The sequence below is a fragment of the Symsagittifera roscoffensis genome, chromosome 10 (genome assembly GCF_963678635.1).
Source record: "Symsagittifera roscoffensis chromosome 10, txSymRosc1.1, whole genome shotgun sequence".
Lineage (NCBI taxonomy): Eukaryota > Metazoa > Xenacoelomorpha > Acoela > Convolutidae > Symsagittifera > Symsagittifera roscoffensis.
In genome coordinates, this window is record NC_087071.1 from 2,919,114 (window position 1) to 2,934,815 (window position 15,702).

A 15,702-nucleotide genomic window follows, 5' to 3' on the forward strand; every position below is an offset into this window, starting at 1 on the left:
GATTGAATACCAGCCAGGATACTGTCAGTTGCTTTTAGCCTAATTGTTGTGATAAACTTATTAAATAGGTAAGTATTCAAATATATTTGATAAGTTCTCTTTGAATGCACTCTGCGACAGCAGAGGGCAGCCCAATTCTCCTGAAAAATGCAAGAAAAAAAATTAATAACTTAAAAGTTAGCTTTTAGGCCGATTTTCGTCCAAAATGGCCGAAATTCGGGTCCCCTCAAATTTTCAACTGATGATTACTCCACGTACACTTGAGGTACAAAAGTCGTTTTTGGCTCGTTGGAATTTTCCTGAGCTCAAATTTATGAAACAAGATGAAAAAATGAACTTTGAACGATAAAAAAAAAACAAAAATTTTGATCATTTCATTTTTTGCACCACGCTCGATCAGGCTTAACTTTTTGGCATCACCGAGATTTCAAAAGCTTATAACTTTGTGTTGGACCGACAAAATCGGTTCATTTTCTCATTCCCCCAAGATTTGACTATGATCTTACGATCCAAGTAATAAAATTTGGAAATTTTAAAATTTTTGGGCAAGTTATGGCCGTTCGCGCAATTCACCAGGCTCGATTGGGCTTATTTTTTTGACATCACCGAAATTCAAAAGGCTATAACTCAAAGACCCCAAAAGTTATCTCCATCATTTTTGGCCTACCAGCAGCTGATTGTACACAAAATTGATACTGGAAAAAAAAAATTTCGGTTTTCTATTGTTTTGGCCAAAATTTGACCCATTGAAAATTTTTGCACCACGCTCGATTAGGCTTAATTTTTTGACATCACCGAACTTTAAACAGCAAAAACTCATCGCGCATAAAAGTAAAAGAATTACTTTTTCTTTAAATAAAAGCCTACAACACCTGGTGTTCCCAGGCGGTCTCCCATCTAAGTACTAACCAGGCCCAATGTTGCTTAACTTCGGTGATCGGACGAGAACCGGTGCATTCAACATGGTATGGTCGTAGGCATTTGAGTTACTCCGCTTTCATTTATATCCTTACTAGCATATGTCTATGTACATTACTTTTAAAACACTCGCCCTCGCGCGAGAGTAAAAATATGCTCTTATACCATGTAAAATTTTGCACGCTCACGTTATAATTTATGCATTTCAAACAAAATTTTGAAAGTTGACATTGTTTGGAATTTTTTTGGCCCAATGTGTTTTATGGCCAAATCGGCTGGTCAAAACCTATGGAGCGTGTGCAAGGTGCCTTGAATGACCATCTATGGCATGATAGCCGCACATTCACTGTAAGTGGCATATGATTGAATACCAGCCAGGATACTGTCAGTTGCTTTTAGCCTAACTGTTGTGATAATTTGGCTCGTGATAATATCAAAATGACCTTTTGTTTTGTTACTGAAATCCAACTGAAGATAACTTTGCATTGTTTTCCTCACATTACCTATTTTTGGACATGGCTGATAGCCAGTCGCCTTCTTTCTCTGAAGTTCTCGCTGAGGGCATTGCAAGACCTCATACTAAAGTCACTTCATTCTTAAAAATGACCATCATTCCTCCATTTACAAAAGAACGCTTCAAGTCTAATGCTAGTTTTGAAGCTGCCTCAAAAAAACCATTGTTGAAATCTTGTCCTCCTTTAAACCCCATCATCGTGATCAAATTACCATCTCCAAAGCTTTCTCTACTGTCAAAGAAAAAAGATTACATTCTTTAATCGTTATCGCTCCAACTGAGGCGGAGGACGAACTGACCACCATGAAGACAGAAGGACTGCAGCTCCTTGACAAGACTATCTTCCCAACTGGTGACCACTTCTGGAGATACGATCCAACCGGGTTTCCAAAGACGGCCATGCTACGCATGAACCAGGTGCCCGGGCTTTGTGACGATGAGGCAGTCCTCGAAGCCCTGCAGCTCCCCCCAACAGTTCATGTGGAGGGAGAAGTTACGCGTCAACGCGAGAAGTGTGGACAGGGGAGCTTCTTCAATGGTAAAGCTTCGGCCATTATCAGAATCCCCAATGAGAGCACTGAAACTGACCTGAGGCAGTGGTCGTTCAACGCTGTCAAAACTCGGCCATTCAAATGGCTCGATCTACCCTTCAACGCGCATGTCCCGTCAATTCATTCCTGCAGTGTCTGCAAGGAAGAGAAGAAGCCTTATATTGGTCATGATGATTCCTGGTGTCGGATCAGGAGACAACAACCACCAGAGGTCAACCAGACGACATCTGATTTGGCCATAAGCAATTCTGCTGATGGGACTCCGGCTTCTGAGGGCCGAATGGATGAGGAGGACTGGCATGTGATGAAGGCGCGCAGTAGCCTCAGAAGGAGTGGGGCGTTCAGCCGCCAGAAATCACAGAGAAGACACAGCAGCCCAGACGCGGAGAAGCAGACTCCATCAAAACTGCAAAAAAGAGAACAACAGGTATCGAACAGTCTAAAAACTTCTCATACAAAAAATTTTCATAATGTTGTGCTTTAACTTTCTAAAGAGCAGCGATTTCACTGAGAAGCTGAAACCTCTAGGCATCCTTGTTCCAATAAGAAAGCCAGAACGTGGGAAAACGTCGCATAAACACTACATTTTAGGTCTAAAATTTAAAAAACTAGACGTTCTAACCTCTAAAAAAACAGTCTTTTTCTCTAATAGAGGTCGGGGTTTTAAACTCCAGACAGACAGTTTGCATAGTTCAGTACTATTGGCTACATTTTCTACCCTTAATTGGAATTTTGACAAGTTTATTGAAAGTCAAAATGCTTTGAACTTTAAAATTTTTGAATCTTGCAACATTTGCTGCAAGAGGTATGTCAATATCCTCAGCAAGGCCTTTTCAGACCTTGGTGGTCTAGTCAATTGTTTGACTGGACAACGGAGCGACGAGAAAGTTTTCCTGGGGATGGGCAATGCATCGTAATAACGGCTAAAACAAAATTAGTAACTTTGAATGCGAATTACATAGGAAACATTTATAACTTAGTCAAGACGTGCCTGTTTTCAGAACGTCCTAGAGGTTATAAGGACCACATCAGTATGAATTGCATCTATATTGACCTCAGTAAGCCAAATTTTGAAAGAAAACTACGTCATGACTACGTTATAGCATTTCCAGAATCAAAACTGTATGTTTTAAGTTTAAAGGAAAACGCGATTTTGATCAATTATGAACTGTATAACTTATTCCAAACATGCAAACATTCCAAGTTAGACATTTTGAACTTTTTATCGACCGCAAACTGGAATTTTCAGAGATTTTACCAAATCCGAAAAGTTTCGGATTTGACTAAGTCAGAATTTGGCAGCATTTACTGCTCTATTTGCATCAATCCCCACAGTAAGGACTTTTCAGTCCTTACTGCCCTAGCTAGAGAGCATGATAGGCAACGGGGAGATACGTTGATTTTGGTGGTGGTGATTTTAAAACCCATCAGGTCTTTAATCATAGAACCCCGAATAACATCATGAAACCGGCTATCTTTAAATATTCAAATTCGCATGCAAAATTAATTCCAACAGACTTATAATATAGTCATGACGTGCTTTTATACATTAAACTGTAGAGGTCTAGGTAATCACCTCAAACTTCTTTTTCCTAAACGGTTATCTGGATAAGCCCAGGAAATGGATTAAAAATTTAGTGGACCACCCACTTTGTTACTCTTGTGAAAGAGAGTTCGAAACCATGCAACATTTGTTTTTCGCTCGTGAAAACTGCTTTACTTTTAAAGAAAAACTTAAATTCAATTCAATAAAAGATCTGCTTGTTGAAGAAAATGTAATAGGCATGAAATAGCTTGTAGCTAAGCTGATATCATCATGGTGTCAAGATACATCTGAATATCTCAAAAAACTTGGTTCCATTCCATAAAATGATTATCTTCATGGTGTATTAAATTACATTTGATGTCGTATTTTTTCTCTGCTAACTATAACTAAATATGTGTAACTAATTGCTTTCCATTTTTGTAATTTGTAATTACAATCTTTAATAAATTATTTGAAAGCCTAATTGTTGTGATAAACTTATTAATTATGTAAGTATTCAAATCTATTTGATAAGTTTTCTTTGAATGCACTCTGCGACAGCGGAGGGCAGCCCAATTCTCTTGAAAAAAGCAAGAAAAAAATTGCACTAAGTTAAAAGTTAGCTTTTAGGCCAATTTTCGTCCAAAATGGCCGAAATTCGGGTCCACCCAAATTTTCAACTGATGATTACTCCAGCTACACTTGAGCTACAAACGTCGTTTTGGGCTCGTTGGAATTGTCCTGAGCTCAAATTTATGAAACAAGATGAAAAAGGGAACTTTGAACGAAAAAAAAAATAAAAATGTTGATAATTTCATTTTTTGCACCACGCTCGATTAGGCTTAACTTTTTGGCATCACCGAGACTTCAAAAGCTTATAACTTTGTGTTGGACCGACGAAATTGGTTCATTTTCTCAGTCCCCCAAGATTCGACTATGATCTTACGATCCAAATAAGAAAATTTGGAAATTTTAAAATTTTTGGGCAAGTTATGGCCGTTCGCGCAATTCATCAGGCTCGATTGAGCTTATTTTTTTGACATCACTGAAATTCAAAAGGCTATAACTCAAAGACCCCAAAAGTTATCTCCATTATTTTTATCCTATCAGCAGCTGATTGTACACAAAATTGATACTGGAAAAGAAATTTTTCGGTTTTCTATTGTTTTGGCCAAAATTTGACCCATTGAAAATTTTTGCAACACGCTCGATTAGGCTTAACTTTTTGACATCACCGAAATTTAAACAGCAATAACTCTTAGCGCATAAAAGTAAAAGAAATACTTTTGCTTTAAATAAAAGCCTACAACACCTGGTGTTCCCAGGCGGTCTCCCATCCAAGTACTAACCAGGCCCAATGTTGCTTAACTTCGGTGATCGGACGAGAACCGGTGCATTCAACATGGTATGGTCGTAGGCATTTGAGTTACTCCGCTTTCATTTATATCCATACTAGCATATGTCTATGTACATTACTTTTAAAACACTCGCCCTCGCGCGAGAGTAAAAATATGCTCTTATACCATGTAAAATTTTGCACGCTCACGTTATAATTTATGCATATCAAACAAAAATTTGAAAATTGACATTGTTTGGATTTTTTTGGCCCAATGTGTTTTATGGCCAAATCGGCTGGTCAAAACCTATGGAGCGTGTACAAGGTGCCTTGAATGACCATCTATGGCATGATTACCGCACATTCACTGTAAGTGGCATATGATTGAATACCAGCCAGGATACTGTCAGTTGCTTTTAGCCTAATTGTTGTGATTAACTTATTAAAGAGGTAAGTATTCAAATTTATTTGATAAGTTTTCTTTGAATGCACTCTGCGACAGCGGAGGGCAGTCCAATTCTCTTGAAAAATGCAAGAAAAAAAATTGCACTAACGTAAAAGTTAGCTTTTAGGCCGATTTTCGTCCAAAATGGCAGAAATTCGGGTCCCCCCAAATTTTCAACTGATGATTACTCAACGTACACTTGAGCTACAAACGTCGTTTTGGGCTCGTTGGAATTGTCCTGAGCTCAAAATTATGAAACAAGATGAAAAAAAGAACTTTGAACGAAAAAAAAACAAAAATTTTGATAATTTCATTTTTTGCACCACGCTCGATTAGGCTTAACTTTTTGGCATCACCGAGACTTCAAAAGCTTATAACTTTGTGTTGGACCGACGAAATTGGTTCATTTTCTCAGTCCCCCAAGATTCGACTATGATCTTACGATCCAAATAAGAAAATTTGGAAATTTTAAAATTTTTGGGCAAGTTATGGCCGTTCGCGCAATTCATCAGGCTCGATTGAGCTTATTTTTTTGACATCACTGAAATTCAAAAGGCTATAACTCAAAGACCCCAAAAGTTATCTCCATTATTTTTATCCTATCAGCAGCTGATTGTACACAAAATTGATACTGGAAAAGAAATTTTTCGGTTTTCTATTGTTTTGGCCAAAATTTGACCCATTGAAAATTTTTGCACCACGCTCGATTAGGCTTAACTTTTTGACATCACCGAAATTTAAACAGCAATAACTCTTAGCGCATAAAAGTAAAAGAAATACTTTTGCGTTAAATAAAAGCCTACAACACCTGGTGTTCCCAGGCGGTCTCCCATCCAAGTACTAACCAGGCCCAATATTGCTTAACTTCGGTGATCGGACGAGAACCGGTGCATTCAACATGGTATGGTCGTAGGCATTTGAGTTACTCCGCTTTCATTTATATCCTTTCTAGCATATGTCTATGTACATTACTTTTAAAACACTCGCCCTCGCGCGAGAGTAAAAATATGATCTTATACGATGTAAAATTTTGCACGCTCACGTTATAATTTATGCATATCAAACAAAAATTTGAAAATTGACATTGTTTGGATTTTTTTGGCCCAATGTGTTTTATGGCCAAATCGGCTGGTCAAAACCTATGGAGCGTGTACAAGGTGCCTTGAATGACCATCTATGGCATGATTACCGCACATTCACTGTAAGTGGCATATGATTGAATACCAGCCAGGATACTGTCAGTTGCTTTTAGCCTAATTGTTGTGATTAACTTATTAAAGAGGTAAGTATTCAAATTTATTTGATAAGTTTTCTTTGAATGCACTCTGCGACAGCGGAGGGCAGTCCAATTCTCTTGAAAAATGCAAGAAAAAAAATTGCACTAACGTAAAAGTTAGCTTTTAGGCCGATTTTCGTCCAAAATGGCAGAAATTCGGGTCCCCCCAAATTTTCAACTGATGATTACTCAACGTACACTTGAGCTACAAACGTCGTTTTGGGCTCGTTGGAATTGTCCTGAGCTCAAAATTATGAAACAAGATGAAAAAAAGAACTTTGAACGAAAAAAAAACAAAAATTTTGATAATTTCATTTTTTGCACCACGCTCGATTAGGCTTAACTTTTTGGCATCACCGAGACTTCAAAAGCTTATAACTTTGTGTTGGACCGACGAAATTGGTTCATTTTCTCAGTCCCACAAGATTCGACTATGATCTTACGATCCAAATAAGAAAATTTGGAAATTTTAAAATTTTTGGGCAAGTTATGACCGTTCGCGCAATTCATCAGGCTCGATTGAGCTTATTTTTTTGACATCACTGAAATTCAAAAGGCTATAACTCAAAGACCCCAAAAGTTATCTCCATTATTTTTATCCTATCAGCAGCTGATTGTACACAAAATTGATACTGGAAAAGAAATTTTTCGGTTTTCTATTGTTTTGGCCAAAATTTGACCCATTGAAAATTTTTGCACCACGCTCGATTAGGCTTAACTTTTTGACATCACCGAAATTTAAACAGCAATAACTCTTAGCGCATAAAAGTAAAAGAAATACTTTTGCTTTAAATAAAAGCCTACAACACCTGGTGTTCCCAGGCGGTCTCCCATCCAAGTACTAACCAGGCCCAATATTGCTTAACTTCGGTGATCGGACGAGAACCGGTGCATTCAACATGGTATGGTCGTAGGCATTTGAGTTACTCCGCTTTCATTTATATCCTTTCTAGCATATGTCTATGTACATTACTTTTAAAACACTCGCCCTCGCGCGAGAGTAAAAATATGATCTTATACCATGTAAAATTTTGCACGCTCACGTTATAATTTATGCATATCAAACAAAAATTTGAAAATTGACATTGTTTGGATTTTTTTGGCCCAATGTGTTTTATGGCCACATCGGCTGGTCAAAACCTATGGAGCGTGTACAAGGTGCCTTGAATGACCATCTATGGCATGATTACCGCACATTCACTGTAAGTGGCATATGATTGAATACCAGCCAGGATACTGTCAGTTGCTTTTAGCCTAATTGTTGTGATTAACTTATTAAAGAGGTAAGTATTCAAATTTATTTGATAAGTTTTCTTTGAATGCACTCTGCGACAGCGGAGAGCAGTCCAATTCTCTTGAAAAATGCAAGAAAAAAAATTGCACTAACGTAAAAGTTAGCTTTTAGGCCGATTTTCGTCCAAAATGGCAGAAATTCGGGTCCCCCCAAATTTTCAACTGATGATTACTCAACGTACACTTGAGCTACAAACGTCGTTTTGGGCTCGTTGGAATTGTCCTGAGCTCAAAATTATGAAACAAGATGAAAAAATGAACTTTGAACGAAAAAAAAAACAAAAATTTTGATAATTTCATTTTTTGCACCACGCTCGATTAGGCTTAACTTTTTGGCATCACCGAGATTTCAAAAGCTTATAACTTTGTGTTGGACCGACAAAATCGGTTCATTTTCTCAGTCCCCCAAGATTTGACTATGATCTTACAATCCAAATAATAAAATTTGGAAATTTTACAATTTTTGGGCAAGTTATGGCCGTTCGCGCAATTCACCAGGCTCGATTGGGCTTATTTTTTTGACATCACCGAAATTCAAAAGGCTTTAACTCAAAGACCCCAAAAGTTATCTCCATTATTTTTGGCCTATCAGCAGCTGATTGTACACAAAATTGATACTGCAAAAGTAATTTTTCGGTTTTCTATTGTTTTGGCCAAAATTTGACCCATTGAAAATTTTTGCACCACGCTCGATTAGGCTTAACTTTTTGACATCACCGAAATTTAAACAGCAATAACTCTTAGCGCATAAAAGTAAAAGAATTACTTTTGCTTTAAATAAAAGCCTACAACACCTGGTGTTCCCAGGCGGTCTCCCATCCAAGTACTAACCAGGCCCAATATTGCTTAACTTCGGTGATCGGACGAGAACCGGTGCATTCAACATGGTATGGTCGTAGGCATTTGAGTTACTCCGCTTTCATTTATATCCTTACTAGCATATGTCTATGTACATTACTTTTAAAACACTAGCCCTGCGCGAGAGTAAAAATATGCTCTTGTACCATGTAAAATTTTGCACGCTCACGTTATAATTTATGCATTTCAAACAAAATTTTGAAAATTGACTTTGTTTGGAATTTTTTTGGCCCAATGTGTTTTATGGCCAAATCGGCTGGTCAAAACCTATGGAGCGTGTACAAGGTGCCTTGAATGACCATCTATGGCATGATAGCCGCACATTCATTGTAAGTGGCATATGATTGAATACCAGCCAGGATACTGTCAGTTGCTTTTAGCCTAATTGTTGTGATAAACTTATTAAATAGGTAAGTATTCATATCTATTTGATAAGTTTTCTTTGAATGCACTCTGCGACAGCGGAAGGCAGCCCAATTCTCCTGAAAAATGCAAGAAAAAAAATTGCACAAACTTAAAAGTTAGCTTTTAGGCCGATTTTCGTCCAAAATGGCCGAAATTCGGGTCCCCCCAAATTTTCAACTGATGATTACTCCACACTCCACGTACACTTGAGCTACAAACGTCGTTTTGGGCTCGTTGGAATTTTCCTGAGCTCAAATTTATGAAACGAGATGAAAAAATGAACTTTGAACGAAAAAAAAAAATTTGTGACATTCGACCAGAATGTGCCAAAATGCAATCTCTGCAGAATTCGAATTTTTAGCAGCGAGCCTTCCGGATTAGTAATTTTTAAGGATTAAGAACGTTATTTGAACGATTGAACAAAACGTGAAGGTTGAGGGATTCGGAAATTGCTAATTTTTAAATTTTCGAAGTGATTACGTAACATTTCTGAGAAACGTCAGAAACGGCTATTTTGGCAGAAAAGCTAAAAAGCAACAGAAAAACGATAGTCGCACTGACGAAAAACAACGAAGATTGTGATAGAAAAACAACAGAGAAAACAGAAGGACTTTCCGAGTTGCAACTATTGTGTCGCTACAATAGTTGCAAGGCCGTTGCAGACAACGGTGAAGGGTGCAAGATAGCCTTCCGGATTACGAAGAAGTCAAGATTAACGAGCTTGATTCAGTGGATTCAAGAATCCGGAAGGGTTTCGGAACTGGAACTTTTATTCTTTTATATAAACTTTTAGCTTCTTGTCATGTCTTGATTTGAAATTAATCAACAACTGGATTCATTTCGATAAGGATGAGAAGCTAGGAGTTGGGGGAAAGGGTTGATCCATCTTCGATGGAGATGATGATTTTTATCTACTGAACAAAAACAATAATAATTCAATAAGTAGTAGCCCTGTTTTTAGGAGTGACCTCGTGGTCTGAGGATACTGAGACCCAGCCATGAGCTCACTATTCCTGCATGTAATTAAGTTAATTTGAGTGTTTTGACCGAAGCCGAAAGCAGTAACGTTTTTTGTCGACCCGATGTTAGAAAAGACCACCAAAAGTACTGGCTTGGTAGAGACGGTGAAAAGCTCTGTTTAGACGTTAGCCAGTCGTCTTAGGACTTAGTTTTATTTTCCGTCGATATGTATCTTCCGGGCGAATGTTACATACATGTTTTTATGGCGCTCCTGGGTGTTATTCTTTTTTAACATCATGACCGGCAGAACCGTTAACGAGCACTCCGCGCCGAGCGGATGCTCACATTAACGCCCTTAACAGGCCTAAACCGCCGGGGCGGAAGGGTAGTTTGGAACGCGGAAGCCTTCCGGATTACCGTGAATAGCTTTTTAACTTAGTTAAGACCGAAAATTCACGAATCAGGAAGGGTGGGGGGATCGGCCATTCCCTCGTTCCATGAGAGGTTTGTGACCAAAAACACTTAAAGATATATATAAAACCAAACAAAAAGTAGTATAGTACCCAAGAAAAACAAAAAAACATAAAAGAAAACCGAAAAAACCAAAAACAGTAAAAAAAAAAAAAAAGTAAAAAATCAGTAGAAATCATCCCCCCAGACAAGATGTGATCCGACCCTCCCGTTGTTGTTGATAGATATATTGCTGTTACAGGCATTTATATCAGTCAGGATCGTTACGATCAATTTTGTAGCCTGTTTGTGAGGCTTGTACTGTAGGGTTATTTGAGCATTTAAGCACGTTAATGATAAATTGCGCTCAATCTGGAAGGGTCAGCTGATTTGCGCTCAATTCGGAAGGGTCTTGGGAGAAGACTGATCCGGCAAGCAGTACAAGGAGCAACAAGAAGGCGCTCAACGACAACAACAATCGACTGTTGGGTATCGTTAACAAGTTTTGTATCCCTTTTGGTACAAAAAGTAAGATAGTAATCTGTGGGGGGCTCGACAGTGCTGCACTGTAGTGACCCTTCACCGAGCTGCGAATATCCGAGTTAAGCACCTTAATTCGGATATTAAACAAACCCGGAGGGGTATAGTATTATTAATATGATTACTAATATAGCCTTTATTAATACTCTTATACCGTTTTTCAGTGAAAAACACAGAAAGTAGACCGGTTTTTAGGGTCAAAATAGCGATATTTTGATCCCCCCACAAGTCGCGATTTTTGAGATAACGATATTTTTTGAAACGGAAAAAAGTGTTAAGTTAGTGTGTTACATCGTAACTGCACTACCATAATAGATAGACCCGGTTAAGTTTAGTTCGAAAGTGGTTGGAACTATTTTGGTACTGAAAACCGAAATTTCGTGATTTTGAGAAAACGAAACACTATAAAATCAGAAAAATTTTTGAAATTTTTGAGTTACAACAATAAAAATAGTTGTTCGGACAACGTCCACTAGTGAATCTACAAGTTTTAAAACCCGCTACCCGAAAGCCTTCCGGGTTACAGAGAAATCGAACTTAACGTGTTTGATTTGGTGGATTCATCAATCCGGAGGGGTACAGGTAGCATAGTTTTTCTCAAATTTTCTCAACTAAAGCGTTTTAGATCGGGTCTTTTGCATTGAACTAGAAGAGTATAGGCCTTCTGAGCTCGAATCAATAAATTTTAGGTCGAAAGGACCACATTTGCGGAAAAAGTTAGGCGGAACCTATAATAGAGAACCTATAATAGAGAACGTTTTGGCTAATAACTTTTCGACGACTGAACAGATCCAGTTGATCTTGGTACCAATAGATCAGAAATCAGCTGAGCTTACTGATAGGGACAAAAGTTTTGCAAAAAAGTAAGCGTGAAAATTTTTTGAGATTGTTTTTAACAAATTCCTCAATTTGGAAGGGTACACCCTTCACGTTTTATAAAAATTTTTTGGAAAAGCCCTTATACCCCTACCAAAAGGTAATAGCGGTTGAATAAAGTAACTTTAGGCTGCTCTAGACGAAAAGTGAAGGCTAAAGGCACAGCAAAACCTTAATCGAGCCGAAGTTAGGCAAGCGACAAGACCCTTCACCGTTAGTGTGAATTGTAAAATAAGAGGCTTAACTTCAATCCGGAAGGGTCTAGGAAAGTAGTACATACCCTTCCTAGTTAATTGAAAAAGCAAAATTGCATCGGAAAACGTATCCGGAGGGGTATAGGTTGAAAGAAGGAAACCTCCGAAAAGCTACTTTTACGAAACCGGAGGGCTCCCAATCCGGAGGGGTCAAAATTTTTTCAAGTTAGGAGGGGTCCGAATCCGGAGGGGTCTTATAGTTGCTAATTCGGAGGGGTCCAAATCCGGAGGGGTCTTGTGTTAACTCACTCGGAGGGGTCCCAATCCGGAAAGGTCTAGATTTTGTTAGTCCGGAAGGGTCCTATTTGTACCAATCCGGAGGGGTATTATTTTATTAAAGGACTTAGGTAGGCGAAAGAAAGACTAAAGTGAGAGGTATTAGGTTATTAGCACACAGGCTAGGAATCAGTGACTCGATTGGGCTTATTTTTTGACATCACCGAAATTCAAAAGGCTATAACTCAAAGACCCCAAAAGTTATCTCCATTATTTTTGGCCTATCAGCAGCTGATTGTACACAAAATTGATACTGCAAAAAAAAATTTTCGGTTTTCTATTGTTTTGGCCAAAATTTGACCCATTGAAAATTTTTGCAGTACGCTCGATTAGGCTTAACTTTTTGACATCACCGAACTTTAAACAGCAATAACTCTTAGCGCAGAAAAGTAAAAGAATTACTTTTGCTTTAAATAAAAGCCTACAACACCTGGTGTTCCCAGGCGGTCTCCCATCCAAGTACTAACCAGGCCCAATATTGCTTAACTTCGGTGATCGGACGAGAACCGGTGCATTCAACATGGTATGGTCGTAGGCATTTGAGTTACTCCGCTTTCATTTATATCCTTACTAGCATATGTCTATGTACATTACTTTTAAAACACTCGCCCTCGCGCGAGAGTAAAAATATGCTCTTATACCATGTAAAATTTTGCACGCTCACGTTATAATTTATGCATTTCAAACAAAATTTTGAAAATTGACATTGTTTGGAATTTTTTTGGCCCAATGTGTTTTATGGCCAAATCGGCTGGTCAAAACCTATGGAGTTTGTACAAGGTGCCTTGAATGACCATCTATGGCATGATAGCCGCACATTCATTGTAAGTGGCATATGATTGAATACCAGCCAGGATACTGTCAGTTGCTTTTAGCCTAATTGTTGTGATAAACTTATTAAATAGGTAAGTATTCAAATCTATTTGATAAGTTTTCTTTGAATGCACTCTGCGACAGCGGAAGACAGCCCAATTCTCCTGAAAAATGCAAGAAAAAAAATTGCACAAACTTAAAAGTTAGCTTTTAGGCCGATTTTCGTCCAAAATGGCCGAAATTCGGGTCCCCCCAAAGTTTCAACTGATGATTACTCCACACTCCACGTACACTTGAGCTACAAACGTCTTTTTGGGCTCGTTGGAATTTTCCTGAGCTCAAATTTATGAAACGAGTTGAAAAAATGAACTTTGAACGAAAAAAAAATAAAAATTTGTGACATTCGACCAGAATGTGCCAAAATGCAATCTCTGCAGAATTCGAATTTCTAGCAGCGAGCCTTCCGGATTAGTGATTTTTAAGGGTTAAGAACGTTATTTGAACGATTGAACAAAACGTGAAGGTTGAGGGATTCGGAAATTGCTAATTTTTAAATTTTCGAAGTGATTACGTAACATTTCTGAGAAACGTCAGAAACGGCCATTTTGGCAGAAAAGCTAAAAAGCAACAGAATAACGATAGTCGCACTGACGAAAAACAACGAAGATTGTGATAGAAAAACAACAGAGAAAACAGAAGGACGTTCCGAGTTGCAACTATTGTGTCGCTACGATAGTTGCAAGGCCGTTGCAGACAACGGTGAAGGGTGCAAGATAGCCTTCCGGATTACGAAGAAGTCAAGATTAACGAGCTTGATTCAGTGGATTCAAGAATCCGGAAGGGTTTCGGAACTGGAACTTTTATTCTTTTATATAAACTTTTAGCTTCTTGTCATGTCCTGATTTGAAATTAATCAACAACTGGATTCATTTCGATAAGGATGAGAAGCTAGGAGTTGGGGGAAAGGGTTGATCCATCTTCGATGGAGATGATGATTTTTATCTACTGAACAAAAACAATAATTCAATAAGTAGTAGCCCTGTTTTTAGGAGTGACCTCGTGGTCTGGGGATACTGAGACCCATCCATGAGCTCACTTTTCCTGCATGTAATTATGTTAATTTGAGTGTTTTGACCGAAGCCGAAAGCAGTAACGTTTTTTGTCGACCCGATGTTAGAAAAGACCACCAAAAGTACTGGCTTGGTAGAGACGGTGAGAAGCATAAAAAGCTCTGTTTAGACGTTAGCCAGTCGTCTTAGGGCTTAGTTTTATTTTCCGTCGATATGTATCTTCCGGGCGAATGTTACATACATGTCTTTATGGCGCTCCTGGGTGTTATTCTTTTTTAACATCATGACCGGCAGAACCGTTAACGAGCACTCCGCGCCGAGGGGATGCTCACATTAACGCCCTTAATAGGCCTAAACCAACGGGGTGGAAGGGTAGTTTGGAACGCGGAAGCCTTCCGGATTACCGTGGATAGCTTTTTAACTTAGTTAAGACCGAAAATTCACGAATCAGGAAGGGTGGGGGGATCGGCCATTCCCTCGTTCCATGAGAGGTTTGTGACCAAAAACACTTAAAGATATATATAAAACCAAACAAAAAGTAGTATAGTACCCATGAAAAACGAAAAAAAAACATAAAAGAAAACCGAAAAAACCAAAAACAGTAAAAAAAAAAAGTAAAAAATCAGTAGAAATCATCCCCCCAGACAAGATGTGATCCGACCCTCCCGTTGTTGTTGATAGATATATTGCTGTTACAGGCATTTATATCAGTCAGGATCGTTACGATCAATTTTGTAGCCTGTTTGTGAGGCTTGTACTGTAGGGTTATTTGAGCATTTAAGCACGTTAATGATAAATTGCGCTCAATCTGGAAGGGTCAGCTGATTTGCGCTCAATTCGGAAGGGTCTTGGGAGAAGACTGATCCGGCAAGCAGTACAAGGAGCAACAAGAAGGCGCTCAACGACAACAACAATCGACTGTTGGGTATCGTTAACAAGTTTTGTATCCCTTTTGGTACAAAAAGTAAGATAGTAATCTGTGGGGGGCTCGACAGTGCTGCACTGTAGTGACCCTTCACCGAACTGCGAATATCCGAGTTAAGCACCTTAATTCGGATATCAAACAAACCCGGAGGGGTATAGTATTACTAATATTATTACTAATATAGCCTATATTAATATTCTTATACCGTTTTTCAGTGAAAAACACAGAAAATAGACCGGTTTTTAGGGTCAAAATAGCGATATTTTGATCCCCCCACAAGTCGCGATTTTTGAGATATCGATATTTTTTGAAACGGAAAAAAGTGTTAAGTTAGTGTGTTACATCGTAACTGCACTATCATAATAGATATAACCGGTTAAGTTTAGTTCGAAAGTGGTTGGAACTATTTTGGTACTG

General features: G+C 38.5%; 6 non-coding genes across 6 annotated transcripts; all 6 read right to left on the reverse strand.

The window, feature by feature from the left end:
• Window positions 1-860: 860 nt before the first annotated feature.
• On the reverse strand, window positions 861-979 carry LOC134855832 (5S ribosomal RNA). The gene has a single exon (XR_010164674.1). It is a non-coding gene; the product is annotated as a 5S ribosomal RNA (ribosomal RNA).
• A 3,829-nt stretch (window positions 980-4,808) lies between these two features.
• LOC134855830 (5S ribosomal RNA) lies at window positions 4,809-4,927 on the reverse strand. Its single transcript, XR_010164672.1, has one exon. It is a non-coding gene; the product is annotated as a 5S ribosomal RNA (ribosomal RNA).
• Window positions 4,928-6,085: 1,158 nt separating this feature from the next.
• Window positions 6,086-6,204, reverse strand: LOC134855836 (5S ribosomal RNA). Its single transcript, XR_010164678.1, has one exon. It is a non-coding gene; the product is annotated as a 5S ribosomal RNA (ribosomal RNA).
• Window positions 6,205-7,362: 1,158 nt separating this feature from the next.
• LOC134855837 (5S ribosomal RNA) lies at window positions 7,363-7,481 on the reverse strand. The gene has a single exon (XR_010164679.1). It is a non-coding gene; the product is annotated as a 5S ribosomal RNA (ribosomal RNA).
• A 1,159-nt stretch (window positions 7,482-8,640) lies between these two features.
• Window positions 8,641-8,759, reverse strand: LOC134855838 (5S ribosomal RNA). Its single transcript, XR_010164680.1, has one exon. It is a non-coding gene; the product is annotated as a 5S ribosomal RNA (ribosomal RNA).
• Window positions 8,760-12,895: 4,136 nt separating this feature from the next.
• On the reverse strand, window positions 12,896-13,014 carry LOC134855839 (5S ribosomal RNA). The gene has a single exon (XR_010164681.1). It is a non-coding gene; the product is annotated as a 5S ribosomal RNA (ribosomal RNA).
• Between the last annotated feature and the right edge of the window lie 2,688 nt (window positions 13,015-15,702).